At 38.1% G+C, this 23,547-nt stretch overlaps 1 long non-coding RNA gene across 1 annotated transcript; it reads right to left on the bottom strand.

Annotated features, from left to right (window-relative positions):
- Window positions 1-12,446: 12,446 nt before the first annotated feature.
- On the bottom strand, window positions 12,447-19,494 carry LOC139143503 (uncharacterized). The gene is made up of 4 exons (XR_011554600.1): window positions 19,312-19,494; window positions 16,746-16,862; window positions 15,506-15,745; window positions 12,447-12,614 (listed from the first exon to the last, which is right to left on the bottom strand). It is a non-coding gene; the product is annotated as an uncharacterized lncRNA (long non-coding RNA).
- Between the last annotated feature and the right edge of the window lie 4,053 nt (window positions 19,495-23,547).

The following is a 23,547-nucleotide window of genomic DNA, read 5'->3' as shown; positions in this document are numbered from 1 at the left end:
ACTACAGCTGGCACAGCAGGAAACCTTTGATTTTCAACAAATTGTGTGAAAAACTACCATTTGACTTTGATCGGTGCAATAAATCAATAACTGACTTTTTATGTACGTTTGCAAATGATTGGTTCTCACTGACAGCGTAACTGTTTCTACATAAAAAATGGCTTTGCAAAATATTAACTCTGGCGAACCATATATCGACGTTAGCCCTGCTTACGATGCTGTGTGTTCCGCTACAGCTAATTGTGGTGGGCGGGGCGATTAACGATTAGCTGTGGCGGAACACACAGCATCGTACGCAGGGCAAATATCGACGTATGATGAACTTATTTCACGTGCATATCTCCCTTGAAAAGACTAGTCTTTCAAAGAACTGCAACTCAAAAATAACGTATATCTTGTTCTTTTGTGTTTTCTTACGCCCTTTCCACACGCGGGTTTTAAATGAACTGCAAGTACGGAGTAGGTCTTGAAAGCGTACGTACGGTATGGAGGTACGTACGGTAAAGCTTTCCCAGCGTATAATACTGTACGCATAGTTTCATAGTGATCACGCTGGGCTTCAAAATACGGACGTGCGCGATGAAAGTCATCGTCGGGCAAAGTTTGTAAGTCACGAGACTGCTATGTCGGAGCCATTTTTGTAGAGTTTTGTGTTGATCTAGAAAGGTTATTCCCATGTATTTGTGTCGTTTTGGTTTTCAAACGCAAGCTCGCATGCAGCTGAGCTCGAGCTCGATCAAGCTGCTTGCTGAACAGCAGGGAGACAATGCGTGGGTTAGAACAGACTTTGAACCCGGAACTCTAGAATCACGCCTGATGATGTCATATATCATGTGAAGACTTCTTTATGATTGGTCAGATTGTTGTAGATCATGTGAAGATTTCTTTATGATTGGTCAGATTGCCAAAAGGTCATGGGTCAAATCTGAGCGGCAAATTAAATCTGATATGCACTGGTAGGCCGTTAGGACGTTTGAGCGAGGAGTATATCGTCGCCGTTTTTTCGCTCTGATTTTTGTACAGTTTAGCGTAAAATTACCGTAGGACATTATCATTCAGGGTACGTAAAGGTTAGCTATGAATTTAAAACCAACAAACAGCGTTTGCGATGCGTTGATGGCCCTTGGATGACCGATTCTGAGACCGCGATATCGTCCCGAAGAACAACGGTCACGGACACACCCATAGTTTGATCGAAGAGCTACAGATCGTTTAAAAATTCGGTAAGTAATTTTCAATACCACGAGTTGTCTCTATAATTTTCGCAGTTTTCACTGTCTTTGGTCGTGCTATATTGATGTTGTTCTTGGCGAACCCTGTTCAAGTATGCCAAATGAACGTACGGTATTGGCAAAAATAATATACCGGTAGTTAAGTTATCATGGAGGTTGGTAGCCCTACGCGTGCGATGCTGTGTGTTCCGCTACAGTTAATCGTCCCGCTCACCACAGCCCTGCAAGACCCGTAGCGTAGGTAGGGTCGGTGACTTCAAATCCATTTTGGGACTTGATGTAAAAAGCCAAATTACTGCCGAAATTCAGCGTTCATGTGCCCAAGTCGTATCCCTGCCTTCCTCAGCTACTCGATCGCTTCCAAAAATGCCAGTCCTTTATTCACTTCTCGTAAATAACTGTCGATGTCGGCAACTCTCGCCAGCCTGCGCACGATGCTGTGTGTTAGCTGTAGCGGCCACACACAGCATCGTCCGCATTTTTAGATTACGCTTTTGAAAATTACGAATGCAAGAACGACGAAAATACAACTTAGTGGGCTAACTGCTAGTGTAACAATGAATACCAATAGGCATATCCACGACTCAGAGTACAAGCTGCAAAAACAGCAATGTATGCAACATTGATAAAATTTGTCCGCATTTCAAGCTGCGTGTCCGATATGGCGCGCGTACAGCTATATTTAGTAACAAACCTGTAACCGTGCACTGCGCTATTATAAAGGGATACTTTTTGTTTTAAAACAATTTATGAGACAGTTTTCCATTTACATTTCTTCTGTTTGAGATGTGCTGAAACCCAATCACCGCTGGTCAATAGTTGTAGTTTGGAGTGGTGTGTCACAAGTAAATAGTGAAAATGAGGCTGAAAAGCAATGATTTGGTAATCACAATAACATAATGTATAGATATGTCATGAGTTTGTATCATTAGGTAAATTATTTAATATTAATTATTATAATTTCTTTCAAGCACATGAATGCTCTTTTCCGTGAATTTGTATTAATATAATAAGGGTAGTCGACAAAATACAAGCAATTTCACTTTGCACATGTAATAATATCCTTGTCTGTTATTTATCATTTTTATTCTCAGTGTATGGGCAAAGGCCATGAAGCTGAACAGACCAATGGATCAACAGGAACATTCAATCTGAAGTTTCAGAACAAGATTGTAAACATTAGGATGGCATCGAAAACAAACTTTGGATAATGTGAAAAATCAAATGCAGACTTTTAGACGTGTTCTGTTATGTTTTTCACATGAACCTCATTAGATTATTGAATTTTGATTTTATTTTAATTTCTTAGTGGTCCAGCCTAGTGTACCAACATCATTGTTTTACATATCAAAATAAACAATGGGGTATTATCGTGAAGATATGTGGTAAGTGTTTTTTTTGTTTGCATATGTGAGTAGGTAGTAGTGAGTGAGTAGGTGAAAAGGCAGTAGCTGTAACTTAATTTTTATGCAGTATTTTTATACTGTTATGTGTCTTGATTTTTGCCTATTTTGCCAAGTGAGTAAAGTGAAAAGTTACCTCAACACACAAAAGTTAAAAGAACAACATCATAAGTTACAGCTACTGTCCCTTAAAACAAATGAAGATGTGAAGTGTATGGTAATCTCCTGGCTAGTATAAAACTGGTAGGTACAAATGCAGGTATGGTTGGGGAGGGGGGGTAGCACAGGAAGCATGCATAGCAGCATTTTACCATGAAACCTTTTACCCCACCATTTTTTGTGGCATATTGTCTGCAATCACAGCGGCTTCTATGCCGCTAAAAGCCCCGCCCCATTTTTTTGCGGCATATCGTCTGCAATCACAGCGGCCTGTATGCCGCAAAACTGTGCCAGAACAGATCTTTGCATGATAAAATATGAATAACCTGCTTATAAGCCACAAACAGTTGCAGCTTGGTATCCACAACTATTGTGGGTTAGCATGCACAACTATGTGCCAGAAGCCATATTTTTTCGTAAGGGTGACCACGGCATGTCTGAGATATCTGCGTTAACGGACTGACGCACAGATGCACGGACGGACGCACTGACAGACAGACATGACCCAATCTATAAGTCCCCCCGGACTTCGTCCGTGGGGACTAATAACCCCAAAAATGCAAACATACATGTTTCACCTCAATTTGTACACTCCTTACTCTGTAACTTACTTAGTATACCTAAAGGAACCTGCGTACACCACGTTTCAACCCAATATGACCTAAGGTTACAGAGTTTAGCAAGCTTGCCGCATTTTTCCTTTATTCCCCTAATTTGCATATTTTTGGCACTGACATTTGAACATGTCTCAACTACACCCCTTGGTGCACCTGTACGTGAAATGCTAAGATGGTAGGTGCTGCGGTTTAGGAGTTTCTAATCTTAATTGACATACATACACACACACACACACACACACACGCACACACACACGCACACAAACACACATACAGACAGACATACATACATACACAGATATGCAAATGAACTGATTCATCTTTATAAGATAGCCTCTCATTGATTTTATATATATACCAAATGTGAGGTAAAAATGTTTCTGTTTCCTGAAAACCATGGCTTTTTGAATTTAAAAAAACCTGAAAATCTTAGAAAAATTGCAACAAATTTGCTGTTTTCATTGAAAAATTCAACAAGTGAAATTCCACACTGAAAGATCTACATCTGTACATCATTTTTAGGAACTATGCTACGACGTGTTATCAAATTTGATGCAGTATTTCTTAACTAATTACGCTTATAAGTAAATTTCATTAAATATGCAAATTAGACCTTAATTATTATGATACCGGTAAATGTCTTGAACACTATTACAGGACTAGATTTTGTAAACTTTGCAGAATTTCTAAACACATCATCTTAATTATGAAAATTCATCAAATATGCAAATTAGCAAGTAATTGACTTAACACTGCTAAATGCCATTGCACACTATGGTAGTCGTGGGAGATCAACATCTGTACCACATTAGTCAAATTTGATGCAGGATTCCTTACATTAAACTTATCATAAATATTCATTAAATATGCAAATTAGCAATTAATTGACAAAATACTGATGTAAATCTTTGTCTGTTATCAGAATTGTGTGAGAAACACCAGTACTAAATTTCGTCACCATCTTTCTAGAAACCTAGCTTTTTCAAAATTCACTAATCATGCAATTTAGTACTAATTATTCACGCCACGCCAAAAACAATGGTTTTGCATATGTATTTTATAGTTTTATGTCCTTGTACCAAGTATGAAAAGAATTGGCTCAGGCACGTCTGAGATACCTGCATGCACAAATGCACAGACTCATGCAACCATAAGTCCCTCTCTGAACTTACCTCCGTGGGACTAATGTGTGTACACAATGCAACAAGACCTCTAATATGTGATATTTCTTTGGAAAAATATCATATAGAAAATAAGTTTTACTGTACATAGAAAGATAACTGATGTTTTTTTTGGAGAATATACATTTTCATGACACGTAAACGTTTACTTAAATTTTTCTTGAAAACATTAATGCTTTCTATGATAAAATACGCATAATATCTCTGACACATTGAAATTGGTGGGATTCAAGATTGATCAACTTGCCATTTGGCACAGTGTATGAATGTGATATTCAAGATGGCTTACATCTATTTGAATATATTTCAATACATTTTAAAAAACACTAGAGACACACATACCCGGTAGATCATCCTACGATATGATAGAGACAGAAATACATGTTATGCTGTATAAAAGCTTGTTAGGAGGTTTTATTTACCATTAAATATCTGTATTACATTGTAAAAGAGTGATACACAGTCAACCAAGTGTTCTTACATATAACATATATTTTCCACAATTACAAAGGTTACAAATGCAATGTAATTTGAACTACTGGAGGAATCAATTAAATCTTACATATGTGAGGAAGTTTCAAGTATACATCAGTGTACAGCTGATACAATGTCAATCCTGCCAATTGGGGATGAGATCATTATCCCATGTAAATCAGCATTAAGTATTGTGATAAAAGTCTTTACTGTGTAACAAGAGAATTTCACAATACACAGCTTTAATACTTGGCTGCATATTTTTACAGGCATAATAGTGGAGGGCTTTTTCCAATTGACAATTGATGTCATGAATACATTCATTTCTAAACAACATGGAAACTCTCTTTTAATGGTTTGTGACATATTGGTAGCATTAAAAGTTCTCATTTGTAAGCAAGTGAAATGGCAGTGGATAGAGCTCAGCTGTGTTATGTAGAGTGTAGAGACTATTTCTGACACTTATTGATGAAGAGGGTGGAAATCTTTGCTAGCTCACTCATTTAAGGACAGCTGTAAAAATACACAATGTCACAATAAGATCATCCGTAAGAACATGTCTGCCAAATATTAAAGCTATCAGATGAGCAGTTTTTGAGAAACAAAGTTTTTCACAAAAAATGGCAAAACGGCCCCAAATAATACATGTTTGAGTCATGGCTAAGGACATGAAAAAACTGTAACAAAATGGTCGCCATGCGGCAATATTGGATCATATTGTAACACAAATTGATGTGCATATGTGTGATATAGGTCAATGTCCTTGTACCAACTTTGAATAAAATTGATGTTGAAAGTGCCCGATTTTTGGCTCCGTACATGAAATAATTATAATCAAAGTGAGACTTGAGTGGACATCGTGGGTCATCAGTATGTATTAGGGAGATGGTGCAGTGGCAAAGAATGTGAAATTTTCAGAAGAGTTACTTTCAGAATGTGCTTAGGAATACAATTCAGAATAACATTCAGACACTCACTATGTGAGATAATATTCTGTATATTCCAGAAGAGTCCTTTCAGAATGTGCTTTAGAATACAATTCAGAATAATATTCAGACACTCACTATGTGAGATAATATTCTGTATATTCTAGAAGTAACAAGTCATTGACAATGACATAGTCCCCACTTGTAATAGGAGTATTAGTCTTGATGGGGCAGGGAAATGAGGTCATTAAGAAGTATCACTGGAGTGTATATGTTCAGATCTATGAACACATAGGTCTATGTCATTGTTCCCATTTTGAAACAAGAGGCATGTCTAAGTTATGGTTCTAAATCGGGAAAAAAGATCAGACCTCCAGCTGTATTGGCCTGCCAAGAAATACATATGTGCATAATAAATGAGGTACAAGATGTGACATCTTAAGGTCTACTATCCTATCAAAATTGAAGCGTAAAGAACTTGTGGTTACTGAGTTATGCATATATATGCATATTCAAGGTCAAAGGTCATCAAGGTCACGTGACATTTTGCGAAAAAAAACCATTGTATTGCTAATTAATCCATATATGCCAAAATTCAGACCTCTAGCTCTATTGGCTTGCCCACAATTATATATGGGCATAATTAATGAGGTAAAGCATGTGTTGTCATAAGGTCTCCCATCCTACTATAATATAAAGGACATAGCACTTGTGGTTACTTATTTATTGACATAATCGTGTATTTTAGGTAAAAGGTTATCGAGGTCACATGACATTTTGTAAAAAAATTTCTATCCTATAGTCTGTCCCTATATACTAAAAATCATACATTTACCTCTATTGGCTTGCTCAAAATTAGATATGCACATAATTAATGAGGTACAATATGTGGCGTCATAAGGTGTCCCATCATACCAAATATGAAGGGTGTAGCACTTGTGGTTCCTGAGTTATGGACAAATATGTATATTTGAGGTCAAAGGTCATTGAGGTCACGTGACATTTTTTCAAAAAAATTGTATTGCTAAGTTATCCCTACATACCAAAAATCAGACCTCTAGCTCTATTGGCTCGCTCAAAATTAGATATGTGCATAATTAACGAGGAACAATATGTGGCGTCATAAGGTGTCCCATCATACCATATATGAAGGTTTAGCACTTGTGGTTACCGAGTTATGGACAAATATGTATATTTGAGGTCAAAGGTCACGTGACATTTTGTCAAAGCGTCTGAGATATCTGCATGAACGGATGACTCACATGGATGGACTTACAGACTGACATGACCCAATCTATGAGCCCCCTGGACTTTATCTGTGGGGACTAAAAACTGTGTCACTGCATCCTTTTTGCAATATGAATACGATGAGAAACTAAATTTTTATTTTTCTTGGCCTTATACATGGGAGTCTATGGACTGCCTTATACATGGGAGTCTATGGACTGCCTTATACATGGGAGTCTATGGACTGCCTTATACATGGGAGTCTATGGACTTCCTTATACATGGGAGTCTATGGACTGCCTTATACATGGGAGTCTATGGACTGCCTTAACATGGGAGTCTATGGACTGCCTTATACATGGGAGTCTATGGAGGTGAAAACTAAAAAGCCTCTAACACGGCCAAATTGATCGCATTGTGAAACAAATCGACGTGCATCTGTATGAGGTAGAGTACTATGCTTTTACCAAGTTTGAACGAAATCGCTCCAGGCGTCTCTGAGATATCTGCGTGAACGAAAAAAGTCATAAATATGCAAATGAGCAATTAATTAATAAGCCACACCCACCAAAATCTAATCAGATCTAAGTCTCATCATGATAATACCAAATACCAAATTGCATGACATTGGATCTAAGGGTTCTTAAGTTATGAGTGGAACAAAATCTGTCTACGGACGGACGGACGGACGGACGGACAGACGGACGGACAGACGGATGGACGGACAGACGGACACACACACAGACATTGTGGCGACATAGGACACCTTTGGTGCTTCGCACCACGGTGTCCAATAACAAAATGGCTGTCATGCCGGCATATTGGATCATTTCGTGAAACAAATTGACGTGCATATGTATGATATAGGTCAATGTCCTTGTACCAACTTTGAATAAAATCGGTTGAGATGTGCCTGAGTTATGGCTCTGCACATAAAAAATCGTAACAAAATGGCCGCATGGCAGCCATATTGGATCATATCACAAAACAAATCAATTTGCATATGTATGATTTATGAAGTAATCCTTGTACCAAGTGTGAGTGAAATCGCTCCAGGCATCTCTGAGATATCTGCGTGAATGGACGCACGCATGCATGGACAGACGGATGCACGGACATGGCCAAACCTATAAGTCCCCCGGACGGTGTCCATGGGGACTAAAAAAATGACAAGAATTGCCTCAAAATACAAATTTGCATATTTCACTAAAATTTGAACAATTAACCTAACTGAGGTCACCCCAAGTGAAATGCATATAAAATTTCAAAGCAATCAGATAAGCAACTTCAGAGAATAGATTTTGTGACCAAAAACAGCAAAAAAATATCTAAAATATAGAAATATGCAAATTCTGCACGAGTATCAAATTTCAAAGCAACCAGACAATTTATGTGATTTGAGAGAAGAGCGCAATTGTGATGGATGACGGACGGACGGATGATGGACGGAGGGAGAGATGGGCAATGACGTAAAATCAGCCCATTTGATAAGCTCCGCATTGCTGACAGCAGAGCTAAAAGGCTGACAAACAACAATACATATCCACTCATTAGATTAGCTCTGCTTTGCTGATAGTAAAGCTTAAAAGCAAATTCACCCCCAAAAATGCTAAAAGTTGACAGATGACAACACAACAACAACACACACCTACCAGGGTACACAAGATAGGCTCATTCACACTAACTGCAGAGCTAAAATAGAAAACAGTTTGATTCCCTGTCTGTTCTTTTAAAGTTATATCCATTAGAATACAAATAAACAAGTGATGATTATTACATATATAAATCTCTATTTTTCATAAGCTTGTCTGACTGCTAAAGGTGAATTTTGTTGAAATATTTTCACTTATTGCAACATACACCTTCGAGAAAATGGGACAGGCAACTGCTGTGGTTTCTTTGTGTAATCTTAGTAATATTGAAATATATTAAGTTTATTTGCCAAAGCGTCCCCAACAACAATACTTGGTACTTAACATTGAATCTCATGAACGATCAAACTGATGTTCTGAATATGTACACTTTGCTCTGGCATAGCGCGTTGCGAGTAATGAGGGTCGATGATTGCAAGCAATAGTTTTTATCTCCAAAGCCAACTTCAGATGTAGTTTTGAGCTTTTTTTCTTGATGATGGAATGTGACTTGGTGTGCTGTATTCATAAGTTAGTCCCATTTGCAATAATCTGCAACATTCTCTGTATCCTTTTGTCCACAAGTTGACATTGCCTGAAATCCATATCGCACAAGCTTGAAGATATATCTCCTAGGGAGCCATCATTATTTACAGCCTGGGGCAGAGGAATGTGAAGGGGTCACCCAAAATATTGAAAGCTATAAGGGAGGTTATTCAAAATGTTGAGAGAAAGAAGGGGGTTACTCAATTTTTGGTGCAAATGTATTGAAACACCTCTCAGATTGCCTACTTCACACATCATTTCTACAAATTTTTACTCAGTAAAATTACACATTGAAAATACCTCTTAGATTACACCAAACTGCACCAATGCACACTACAATTTCTCAAACTTTTCCATGCAAGGGAGGGGAGCAAGCCAAGCGGACACTTTCCCCATCAGCCCTGCATGTTCTTCAATCTGTACTTTCAAAGTCTACCCTGTCGGATATCCTAGTGAGGACCCTGTTATGATACCCATACATACAACAAAACTGTATGTGGTTGTATACTGGTTATAGTGTGACCTTTGACATCTATGTTTTGTTGTGACTTTGAATTTCATTTTGTTGGTTTCACCTTTTTCAACCGTCATGAGATAACCAATGATTATCTAGCAGGGTACACAAGGATTTGAATGGTCTTTCCTATGCTGTATTTATGTAAATTGTAGAAATACATGTATTGAAATTTAACTTTGCAAAATTGAGTGTGGGGGTCAGTCAAAATTTCCATGTAAGGGAGGGGGGGTTACTCAAATTCATCATGGTTTGGGGGGTACTCAAAATTTAGAGTTTCCGACGAAATTCCTCCAACATCTCCTCTCCGACCTGTACTCCGTAAATAATGACAGCTCCCCATGAAATTTGGGCTCCAGTTGCTGTAATTTTTTGATGAATTTTTCACAATTCTTTTGATATCAACTCCAGTTTTTGTTCTTCTTCTGGAAGCTCATTGGGAAACAAAGTGTATCATACATGTGCACATTGCAATGTTATTGACAAGTATATGTAAATCTGGGTCCTGATTGACATGTACACCCTCTGGAGCAGAAAAAGAAGTTATAATGGAATGTTTATAAACAATCATCACAAGTGACAACTAGCTACAGGTCCGTTAATATACTACAGAGATCACCATGATACTGAGGGGAGGCATGAAATAATAATTGTCTTTTCTCAGTGCTCTGAAAGTTGAATTTTTCCTCTCTATGAGCTGGATATATAATTATATAATTATATATCCAGGTATATAATTATATACCTTCAACAGTTCTGTACTAGCTGTATCTGATGATGCTTAGTATTGAGGGTTTTGTCTGTTAAGTTGCCCACTCTTTATCTGTGGTAGGTGCTATGGTTTAGGATCCTCTGATCCTAACATACACAAATCTGTGTGCTGAGCAGTGTAAGGGTGCACGTCTCTCCACCATACTGACTAATAGGAAATCCTCTACCAAATGGAGGTGCAATCCCACTGTCTTCATCTTGAGACAACTGTCCCTGGTGGTTGGTTCCTTTCTTTGAATGGTAAAATGCTGCCTTATAGTCGGTTTTGGATTTATCCTGCTTCCTCTTCTGCATGGATTACACACCTGTTCCCTAACATAGTAATAATAATAAACTCATGGAAGATAATCATGGACAAATCATGGAAGATAATAATTTCTCTTCACAAAAAGTTAGTTTATTTGTGTGTCACATATCCAAGAATTCTTGTGTAAAGAACAATAAATTTATTTTTCTCTCCGCTATATGCATGTTTCTCTAACCTAGACATCTAAACCATACTTTTTCCTTCTTGCTCATGTCATATTACAGTCCGGGTCAGCTCCAAAATTGGAGACTCATTATGATAATGTATTCCGGCATTCAGCCAATCATCGACCAGATTACATCATTAATAAAGTACAGGTCACGCTGGGTCACAAATTACCCACCAAGTGTGATCGGCAGTTTTGGGCCGCTTATTAAGCCCCCGTCTTGTGAATTTCGACGAATTTCGACAGTCAACATAATCCACGTGTTCTGCAGAAGGTCATGTCCAACAAGGAGTCCGATTAGTGAACAAATATTCGAAATATTGACGATTCATTTCTACCCCCAGTTTATCGATTTCGCTCAAGTACCGAGAATCATTTTGTGGATGTTCGTCATCTCTATTAGAAATACTGTTATAAAGGTTATTTGTGTAGGTACGCGTATAACATTTTGCAAGAAAGAAGAGCAATGTCAGAGCTTTAAAACGATGCCTGTTTTGTAGTTGTCAAACGCAGACTAAAAATGGTACGCGATTTTGAAAATGTGTTGACAGAGTGGCCACACAACTGTTCCCCATACGGTAGAATTTGTATCGCTGCCATCTCCGATACAAATGGGGTATTCTGAACGATCTGTGTAGGTACACGATTTATATTTCGCAGGACTTCAAGCCAGAGTCTAGGAATCACAGCGATATATGGGGTTTGGTTGTCTTAGCCAGAATAAAACTGGTACGCGATTTTGAAATTGTGTTTTGACAGAGTGGCCACACAACTGTTCGACATTATGACAGAATACGGCGCGGGAGTTCGACACAGTATGGCGTACGTAATGAAGGACGCATGTGGAGGTTGCCAGGAAATACAATTTTTACTGATGGCGCGCTGGCCGCTGATTGGCTAATGAGAGGGGGAAATATTATGGTATAGCGTCTCCAATTTTGGAGCTGACCCGGACTGGTTAAGGTAATACAATGTAGATTGGCAACAACCAATGTCCTGCACAGTTTAAGAATGAGGATTGCTGTCACATGCATGTTGTGTATAATTCAGGATGAATTAGTGTAAAACTGATGTACCTACATAGTTGCAGCTGGCAATGTCAATTAAAATACAGAAATGTATCACTAATATTTTTGTGAACCTGTGATTCTAAATAGTATTCTTGTAATTGTAAACATGCTAAACATGTGTATAGCTATAAAGACAACTAACATAAAACACTTTGTGCAAGTTACAAGATACCAGTTCCAGCACATCTTTGCAACAGCCACTTGTGTATATATACTGTGGTGCAAGGACTAAAATGGAAATTTACCTGTTGTTTGATCATTTCCATTCATCTTTCGTAATAATGTCATGATCCAAGTCCAATCCAAAGCCTTCCACTTTGTCTTTAATGCTCTTTGTCAAGGTCAATGGTATTTCTCATCCTTGATATTGCGCAGCATGCACTGCTGATCCTGAATTGTAAACACATAGACTCGTGATTACTTATAACTCTTTAATAACAATGATAACCGGAATGATTAAAATACATTTGGTGATGGGATGTACTACAATGAATTGCAAACACTCTGTATGTCCTTAACCCTAATGATGATAAGCATTAGACACATGTAAACATTCTAAATCACGTGTGCATACCAGATGTATTCTCTCATTGGAATATACTTCATCATAACAGTTTTATGGATCCTACGAATGAAGCTACATGTATTGAATGTCTAGTCATGTGCATTTATCATATCATCTGCATTTCACTAGGCAATTCATAGAGTGCCAAGTGGCAAGAAAATTTTTTAGCAAATTCAGCTAAATAAGAGAAAATAACTTTACCAAAAATGTGTAAGCAATGATTATCACAACAAAGTTACTGATTAAATAGTATGGTAGAGGTGTAATACATTTGATCTACTCAAGAGGGTATTTTAGAAAAAGGACTACAAATGTGTATGACAACAGCAGTGTTTCCGCTGCCATTCGCAAGAGCGTGAAATGGCAAATGAAATGTCTGCAGATTGGGAAATATTTTTCAACTATCCTTCGCCAAACTGGTCTGTGCTATTTTTCAGGGGGCTGATCGAGAGTGCAGTTAAAGCCGCACTTTTCAATCCCAGGTTCTCGCATTAGTGGAGTTCTTCTCCAAGTCAAACACTTGGCCAGTACGATGTTTGATTTCTATAACATTAATTACACAAACTGATCTCAACCTTTTATCACCTTTTGCTAATCCTGCAAACAGAGTTTATACAAGCGTTTGATTGACGGTCAGTTTAAATCGCCAACAGTCACAACAAACACTCGAATTTCCTAAAAAATTGTCTTCTAGTCGCGTTAGACTTTTAATATAACCACAGAGTCCGATCGGCAGCAACTTCACGCCTACCGCTTGGCAGTCTGTCTGCCTTCTTGTGGCCGGGGAAAACTAAAAAGTGGCATTTTCTGGAGCGTGTAACCTTGTGTTGACTGTTTGCTGTCCACTAACACAATGAACGCTGCTATAGCTTTGCGTCCTTTTAAAGGGAGGCTCCACCTTTAAAAGGCAGAGAGATTTTTCAACATCCCTGGCTGGTCATTCTTTCCTTGCTTTAGTGTGGCAGTCTCAGAAAACTATTATAATCAGTAACTTATGAAGTTATATGCCATGCTTTCAGATGGCTGCATGCAATGACCTTGTTATTTTATGACAAGTGCTTTGTAAACAATGCTTTAACATAGTCAGGAAATACTGATTGCAGTGTATTTTCAAAAACTAAGCAGACAACAGCAGCCAATGACAGCAAGGGTGGTGAATAAAATGAAACCAGTGTTTCAAAAACGTCACCGTAGGACACTACTGCAGCAAACTCAGAGGCAGCTATTAATGAGCACAGTGTGGTAAACTGTCAATTGGATGACGTCCTGAGCCAAACTTCATGCAAATGTTATAACCTATGCAAATACAATGACCCAGGCCTATCCACAAAACAATTACTCAGCATCGCAGGTGACTCTGGACTATCCAGAATACACATACAGGTACCTGCTATGGAAGATGACCCAGGCCTATCCTGAATACAATACAGGTACACATTTTTGAAAATGACCTGGGCCTATCCTGAATACGATACAGGTACAGACTGTTTGTATTAATGATAGGCCTTAGTCATCTCCCATTTTGTATTCTATATAGGCCAGCTGATTCATCATACATGTACATACTGTGTGCATGTATGTGTATTGGCTTAGGCCATCCTCCATTGCATATATTATGTGTATTGTGGATATATGTCTGTGCCATCTTCCATACCATGTGAATGCATTTGGATTGAGGATAGGCCCGGGTTATCTTCCATACTGTGTACATGTATTTGTGGATATAGGCAGGGGTCACCTCCTGCCATGATGTGTACACGTACTGAGTAACACTGTATTGTGGATAGGCATTGGTCATAATATTTGCATGAAGATATGCCCAGGATGTTGTCCTGTTGAATGTTTACCACGCTGAACAACAAGCAGCACACTGCGACATGCTAAGTCGTGTTCGAGTACAATTAAGCAAAAAAGATAATTGCACAGGTTGTCCGCAGAGTTGCAGGGTAGTAGTAGTTACAAAAAAGAAAGTGTACCAGGAATAGTTTGTTGAATTTCCATGACTAGTGTTTTAATAAGAGAAGAGTCAGCTTTTTTTTTCTGTAAGACATATAAAGTGGCCAGACAGGACATTTTAAAATACATGTATACACCCAGTTTGATTTTGAAACTATTAAGCATTTACTGCTTGGAGTACACCTTCTTTAAGTGAACAGTTGGTTTAATAATCAGACTCTGTGATTGGAGAACTGAAAGCACTTGATGATTGAGGCAGAAGCTATGGATCTTTCAAAGGAAACATCTTGAAGTTACCCTGTCAATGATGCAATACTTGTAATACATCTTGATACATTTACAAAAGTGCAAAATTAAGTCACATAAGGTGTGGCACACAGGAAATAAAATTTGTTGTGAATGTTATTAAGAAAGCAGTTTGTTCCATAAAAAATAGTTGTTTATTTTCATTGCCACTATTATCAGTCGGTCGGATGAGTCCTACTTAAATTTTAAATCACAAATGTCCAATGGACCTGGTAATGTATTACCTTGAATAGAAATGATTATTGGACCAGTTTAATGTCATCTTGCCACTGTAGCAACTGATAGGACCCACCTGAGTATATATATACAACTGTCAGTTGGATAAAAATCATAAATGCAATTACATGTAATTTTGATGGCTATAGTTCTGGCTAATCAATTTTGGTCTCAATTAGCCAGAATGGTTTAAGGGAAAATTTACCCAGTGGAAACACTGAACAGTGTAAGTACAAACCTGTGCCACAGCAAGGACCCATTGTCTTAGGAAAATAAATATATTGATGAAAGATTCCCTCAATTCCACAGGTTTTTGCTCTGCATTGATGACAACACCATCATCTCTGTTCAGTGTTGGCTCTCTGCATAGCCACACACTGTGTATATGCTTTGCAATGGAGGATGGTATTGTCACTATGTTGCTTTTCACCTGGTTGTCATTGCCCAGTATGCACTGCCTCAGCAAGGGATCTTGAATCTGATTGGTGAAAAGAAACATTAACTTGAATCATGCAATGTAAATATTATCTCCTGCAAATTGCTGACATTAGTTTACATCAGTTCATTCTAAAACATGGCTTTTTATATGCAAGATAAGACAACTTGATTGTTTATGACTTCTGTAATTTTAATTAAACCTTTCATCACTGGTATAACTTTGCCCTAAACCCATTGTAATCACTGGTGATTGTGGACCTTTTTAAAGGAAACAGGTACATAATGTAGGTCAAGACGTGTATTCAAGCAAGTAGCAATATCTTTATATATTTATTTCAAAGAAAGACCAACAGGAACAAGTCACATTAACAGGCTCCATAAAATAAACATAATAATATGAATGCATGAAGTACAATAAACAATAAACAACAAACAACAAACTATATGAAACCATTAAAAATGTACAAATTTAAGCATGGCATTCTGACCAAGCATCTGAAACTTTGACAAGATAAAGTGTTGTCAATGGCAGGGTTGGAAATGCACGATTCATTTAAAGTAGCCATACATCTTTGAAGAGCCAAGTACCTAAAAACATCGAGTTTTATACTGCGAGTTCTTGTACATGTAGTTTACTGAGAAACATCAAAATTAATATGAAACATGATTGGGACAATCATACATATATTCACATATTTGTATAAAAATATAAATAATCTCTAATGATAAAGAGGCTAAAGTTAAAACGCTTGCAGAATTATCCATAATTATTTCAGCTGTAAGGATGCTATGTTTGAAACAGAAGAACTTCATGAATTTCATTTGCACTTGCTCTATTTTGTCCTGTTGAATTTTTTGCCAAGGAGATCACACTACAGACGCATATTCTGAAATACTTACATGTATTAAAGTTACGTAGAGAGCATTGAGGAGTTGATGTTGAAGAAAGTATTACAATTCCGCCAAATAAAACCGAACATGTGAAAAGCTTAACTGATAACGAACGAGACATGTGCAGGAAATTGAAAATCAAATCTTACCTGATGAAGGATTTTGTCAAAGAGCAGTTATCAATCTTTTGATTCTTGTTCCTTCTAAGTTTCACATACATGTACCTCTGAGGCTTTACGACCAGGTTACGCGAGGTATACTAACAGCTGTAGGCAAATGTCAACGAATACAATGAATTAGAATCTTGCAGATAGTCCTATTTCTCACCGTCTGTACAATGGATACTCAACTTTCTAATCATAGAATCTATGATATATGGGTCAAAAGATCAGTAAAATCATACACTCATTCATTATGTATTACCATGCTATAGACATCTCATTTAATTGGTGGAGCAAAACCATGTGACTGACCACAAATACACAGTAATGGTTTGTTTTGATGTCCATGAATATAATAATGCTGCTAACATTGTGACTTTTCATCAAAAATGTAAATTGTCAATTGTACAAAGATCATAATCAATCACAAAAACAAAATGAAGCACTTGTGGCCCAAGTTATACATTTTTTTAAAAATCTCCAGATTTGACAAATTTTTAGGTGGCCATGACTGTGCATTGCTTATTACATGCCTTGATGTGAGTGCAAATCAATGAATTGATTTGAAAGGAACATCCGGGGAGTTAGGGGGTCGGTGAACGACGTACTGACTGGTTTCCATGGTTACCAAGGCCAGTGAAGCCCTACAATGTTTTCGACATCTAAGTAGACCCTGAATGATAGATGTAAAATATACATGTGCACACTTCTATTTTGACTTTCGTTAAAATCCGTTTGATGCTGGTCAATAATGGTAAAACTGTTTGAAAATGTCCAGCATATAACTAAATGTCATACAGCATTTATAACCAGAGGCATGTAATAAAAATATTGTTGCCTGAATACATGGGTTTATGTGCCCTCGCAGCAGGAAACGATTTGCCATCCTGGTGTCTGGCAAATTGTCACCTGTTCTCTGGCACATAAACCCATGTATTCAGGCAATATTGCACAAGTTCTGGGGCTCCGTTGTCTTTCACATGGGAAATTTTTGTAAATATTGATGATTTTCTAGGGTTTGTTGGTAATATCATGGAAATAACAGGCTCTGCCCCGACCATTAACGTTTATCTATAGGCTTTGGCAAGACTGAAAGCCAAAATAAGCTTGCTCGCTAAGCCTTGTAAATTCTTGACTTTCCTCTCGCCCTTGGCCATAAATGAATAATAATGGTCAGAGCATCACCCATTATTTCTATAACATTAATTACATTAATCATTAATTAATATTGTTAAAATATCTGTGATAAGGGCATTTATGTACAAGAAATTAAATTTTGGAATTTCACCAAATGCACTACATGGATTATATGTGGCCTCTGTTCATTTACCTGCCAGCCTTTCCCCTGAACCGGAAGTTTACAAGGTCCCGTTCGATTGATTTCCCTGAACGCTACATGTAAACAATAATTGTAGAGCGGACTTTCAGACCTTCATTCAGACAGAATGAAAATGATTATCAAATCTGTGACTCCATGAAAGTTAAATATGCAATAATTTGCAAAGTTAAATATTAACTATGCACACACCGGAGTTTTTATACACCAGTTTAGCATGGAGCTAGAAATGGTGTATTTGTTCCTAGCTCCATGAGTGTATAGGTAAGGAAACTGTGAACACACACTCATGCTTACGATCCATGATACTGTACAGCATGTAACCATTTTACTTGACAAAAATTTCGTCAGTGCATGCACTGTCCGAACATAAAGCATACGGGCTCGGCACAGCTGCTTCCGATCCCGTGAGAACAAGCTTGATCTCACCATGGAGGTAATCTCTCTTCTACCTCCATGATCTCACAGTGTGACCTCTATCCGTATGATCTGATACCTCCTGGCCGCTGATGCCATATCGTTTTAATCAAACATCTCTGTACAGTACACTGAATCGCCAGCGTATGTAATGCAATTCAGCTCCCGTACGTATGTACGTGTACGTGTTCCACATATGAAAAAATCTAAGACACGAACACGAAAAAAGAACGAGTGTGACTATAAGCAAGTACACTACGTAGCCTGCGTACAGGTCTGTATTCCCGGCGTTACGGCCTCCGCCACGCCTGAGACCTGTACGCATGGCGATACTTATACAGTGAATCATCAGGTTACCTCAGCTGACAAAGGGGTAAAACCCCAGCTCTGCGTGGCAGCAGGGCAATGTTTTACCGGCGTTATACGGCGGGAGGCCGTATAACCCCGGTAAAACACAGTCCTGCCACGCACAGCTAATATACCCATGCCGTGAATAACCTGCGGTTTCGTGCAACGTTCACTCTTTCGATCCTCGGCGGTTCTAGCGTATGACCATATGTTGACACAACTGTCACACCACATATGATCGACTATACACCGAAATCAGTGCAATGAATATATCAAATTCAGTCAATTCGAGTATAATATGATCGAGCGTACCTCTGCGTGGCAGGGCTGTAAGTGTGTTCACCGTCCCTCCACCCACGAGGGAGGGGCGGTGGTGTGTTGAACACACAGTCGACTCGTGGCACGCACGCACAGCTACTAACATATTTTAATTGGCAGTACAGAAGTACTTACGTGGGAGGATGGACTTCACAACTCGAGCAAATAAGTTATCATCAGAGCTGTTACCCTACAACGGTGAGACTTGGCTTGAGTACGATGTAGCCTATACGGCGCCGCGTTGAGTTAACTTTCGCCGAGGCCAAGGGTTTCATTCTGCCTCCACAGTACCGGTCACCGCGCCGACCGTGTGCGGTCAGCGAAACATAGGTCCGCTTTACACATGTATATCCTTCCATGACAAGCAATCAAGTACGCCATTCTCAGCTTTATTTCGACAATACGTCAACGAAACTGAATGTTCAAATTTTACAGAATGCTTTATACAATACAAACCAACACTTCTAACACATTAAGCTTTCAATTGTAGTGTTAATTTAGCTTCGCTACACTTCGCGACACTTGTTCTCATTTGCATACAACTTTGTATATCGCTTCTTGCACTAGATGGTGATCATGACATCTAAGCGGCTTAATTTGATATATGAGCAAGCATTCCCGTGAATATTACGATTACGCTAATCACGCTTGCACGAGCGTTTGATTGTTACATTTTTGGCAGTTCGCGGCCTAATTATGAATCAGCCTGTTCCTGTAATTTTTCTGGAAATATTCATGATCGAAATGAAAGGATTGACAAAATTGAATTGTTTATTTTCTCCACCTTTATAGCATAGTATGCCCATACATTTACTCCAGTGGCACAATTAATATATGAAGATGATCAACGCGTCGAGGTCTATCACTCCGATACAATCCAAGCGCCCCTTTCGAATCTTAATGCTGTGACGAGCAAACCAATAAATGATTCATACATTTATTTCACAAGTTAGATTAATTTAACTAGGTTTATTCGACCACAGGGAGTTTTCATATTTCAAAATATGCCGGTCAAGATATTCATCATCGGGACTGTTGTACACCTTGTGTTCCTGCTGCTGCTCCTGGTTTACGTTGAATCATTGGCTGTCTTAATCGAGTTGTCAACATTGTCAGCTGTAATTATTAGCAAAGCGGAAATATCAGTCGATCACAAAGGAATACTCATTGCGAAAGTTGAAATATTGTCTAGCAGGAACTCAGATTTGTGATCAAAACAACACCGCCCGATCCACACACACCACGTTTGCTGATGATAACGCATTCACTTGTTACATTGTCGAATAAAACTTACTTCTTCGGCATCTGGCATCACATTTTATTTACATGTACATGTCCTTACATTACCTTGGAGCGATATATTCAGTTTATAACTTTGCAGAATGCAAGTGTGTACTTTGGAGTGGGACAGGTCTTGCCGAGCAAAGGTAAGTAGCAAATCGTTCAACAAATATTTCAATATACAAAGTACGTCAGTATTGTGATTGGTCCGGTATTTCTCCACACAGATGCCGTGATATTCGTCGCTCACTCTAATGACCATTATATGTTGCTGCCTATTATTTGGTAGGAGGGAGAAGGCATATGACAGGTAACTTAATTTCAGTACAATGAAGGAACTCATTTGAAAAGTATTTATATAAAGAAAAAGTTAATTTTGTTCAATCAAGTGATATGTCAATCGCCTCCTTGTCAATGTTTGGTTCATCGGATTGGCTGTTTCAAAGGTTTCCTCAATGACGTCAATGAGAAATCCCTATCGACCACGCCTAAACTCAAAGAGAAATTAGAATTTATTGTTGGCTTGTCAACATGGTATTGGCCAATCGAACATCGATAATTTTAAATGCGATTTGACAAATGAGTTTTGAAGAGTTAAAAAGGGAAAAGAAGAATTTGCCAAACAGAGTTTTAGAACAGGATGTATATTTCTACATATTCAATGAAGCTTTCAAAGCAAACCTTTGATTAGCCGGAAAGTACCATCCTCACAAAGGTCGCTCTAGATACAAAACCCAAACAAAACGACAATGAATGAACAAACACTACAATTATTTTTAGGTAGATATCACGGTCGGCTCCATTGAAAATAAAAATGTATCGTTCGTCCATTTACGATTAAACGTGTGTTTCTTCGTGATCTTCTCGATTAGAGAGATTCAACTAGCGTTGACTATTTATTCATTTGATGTCGCTACGGAAAGCTGACAAAATAATGAACGGAAAATGAATCCTCAAGATACCTTTAGATCTATTGTGCCCATGAAACAAATAAAAGTCCCCATTATTAACAAAAGTATGCATAAAATGTATACTAAAGTGTCATTTCAAGATCAAAAGTCATATTCCAGTTGAAAATTTAACACGACTTCTGCACATCTACGGACTTTGGAGAGCATTCTGCTGAGAGTACACGTATATCCATTTATTGATTTTGAGAGGGGCCCTTTCCATTTTCTAAGTGTACAATTTTGACTACCTCTATAATATCAACATAAAATCCACATTTCAATTCGTTAATGTTTGCTTATCGAAATATTGCAGAAAAACACATTGATATCCAAGTGTCAACAATGTCCCGTGAAATGGAAGTCGCGTTGACAGAAAAGAGATTGAAAACCCCACTAATCTCTTTTTGTTATAGCACATTTTTTCTGGGTTATGTTTAAAGTTGGATTAAAAGTAAAACCAGTCAAAATTAATATACACTCTAGTCCTCACTAGTACTAGTTGTACTATAAGAAGATTGTTTTTATTTATCCCCTTTACCCCTACCCCTCTAATGAACCAGACCCAAATGAGTCCAATGGTTGTCTTGCCAAAATCATTGAGTTTATGTCTACGGAAATGTCTTATAATTATAAAACGATATCACAGAATATCAAAAGTTTAAGATATTGGCTACGTAACAAATGTATATAAATTTCAAAGTTGAACAAGCGTATGGAGCCGTCGACAAGCTTCAAGAGTACCGCTGCCTCTCGGCTATGTTCAACAACATTCTAAGGTCAAAAATAGGTTTGTTTCTCATAGGTCTCTCACAAAAATGATGTGGCTGCGTGTTTTTCAAATTTTATTTATGGTTTTGTAGATTGGAAGATTTAACAGCCACGAGGAAATACGCATCAGGAATTCTTACATGCAATTGTAATTCAGAGAACCTGCATGATGGCGGCGGTTACTTTTCTGTTCAGAACTGTACAAAGTAGGCTAAGTATAAGATCTTACAGACAATAAATGTTACCTTTTCTGTTGTTCGTAACAAATTGTTATTTGTAAATAAAAGTTTTACAAGTGAAAATAAAAAGGCTGACACAACTAGTCTAGATCAACATGCGCGAGGACGAAAAACGTGCATTTTCCCCTTTCTGGCTGTGGCACAGTTTGTCATAGACAGAAAGAGCCGCCGTCGCTCGAGGGCGCTCGCTAAACTCCCTCTCTTAGCGCCCTCGAGCGACGGATCTTTGTCTAAGTTTGTCATAAACAAAAATGATTAATGAATGATGTTTTCATCACTTGGTTCACTTCTGTCAACAAAACTCAAACGCTTATAAGTACCCCACTTTTCTTGTAGCAGTCTTGGAATGTAGGAGGAAGGCGATTAGATGTTTGGTAAGTCTAAAAAGGTCAAAATAATGTATGCTAACAGCTTACACTGACTATGAGATAAGTGGTGAGGACAGGTTACCCGAAGCAATTTCCACGCGACAGCATGTTCAACAGTATGACCATCCTTGTGGGCGTGCGCTGGCTTAGCCGAAGAATACAGACTGATGCGTTTATCGTTGATTGATTGTTGACGTGGAGAGAGAACGCTGGTGACTGTTTGTAGGTATGTTCTTTACGGATGTTCGTCACTTTGGAATCCTTACATTGTCAAAATCTACTTGTTACTAAGTATGTTCAAAATCCTCGAGAATTCCCGTCGAGTAAGTTTCGAAAGGATGGTCTGCCGTGAAACTGGTGACAAACAATAGTGGAACACAAATAGAATAAACGATATCTAGGTTGGCCTAGACTTTGAAATATTTCGACGACGAATGAGCACGATGCACCTGCAAATGTGAAAAATAACAATAATCAATCATTTATCGCGTCTTTATACCATTAGCTATGATTGCTTAGCGACTTTCCATTGTTCGTAATAAAAAGAGTTAGGCGACTTCTGCAATACATATGCAGCCTGATCAAGACATTCAGCTTTGCAAAATGTCGTTCCTCGAACGTTATGAATCTGCTTTCATGTTCCACAGATAACTGGTAACAGCAAACTCAGTGCCGAAAGGAAAAAGCAACTATTATTTCCATTGTATAGGTATTGATTAATTTCACTCGTATTTAGTCAAAAACACGTAACCAAAGTTAACGATT

The sequence above is a fragment of the Ptychodera flava genome, chromosome 11 (assembly GCF_041260155.1).
Source record: "Ptychodera flava strain L36383 chromosome 11, AS_Pfla_20210202, whole genome shotgun sequence".
Classification (NCBI taxonomy): Eukaryota; Metazoa; Hemichordata; class Enteropneusta; family Ptychoderidae; genus Ptychodera; species Ptychodera flava.
Note: the sequence above shows the minus strand (reverse complement) of the source record. Positions and strands in the feature narration are given on the sequence as shown.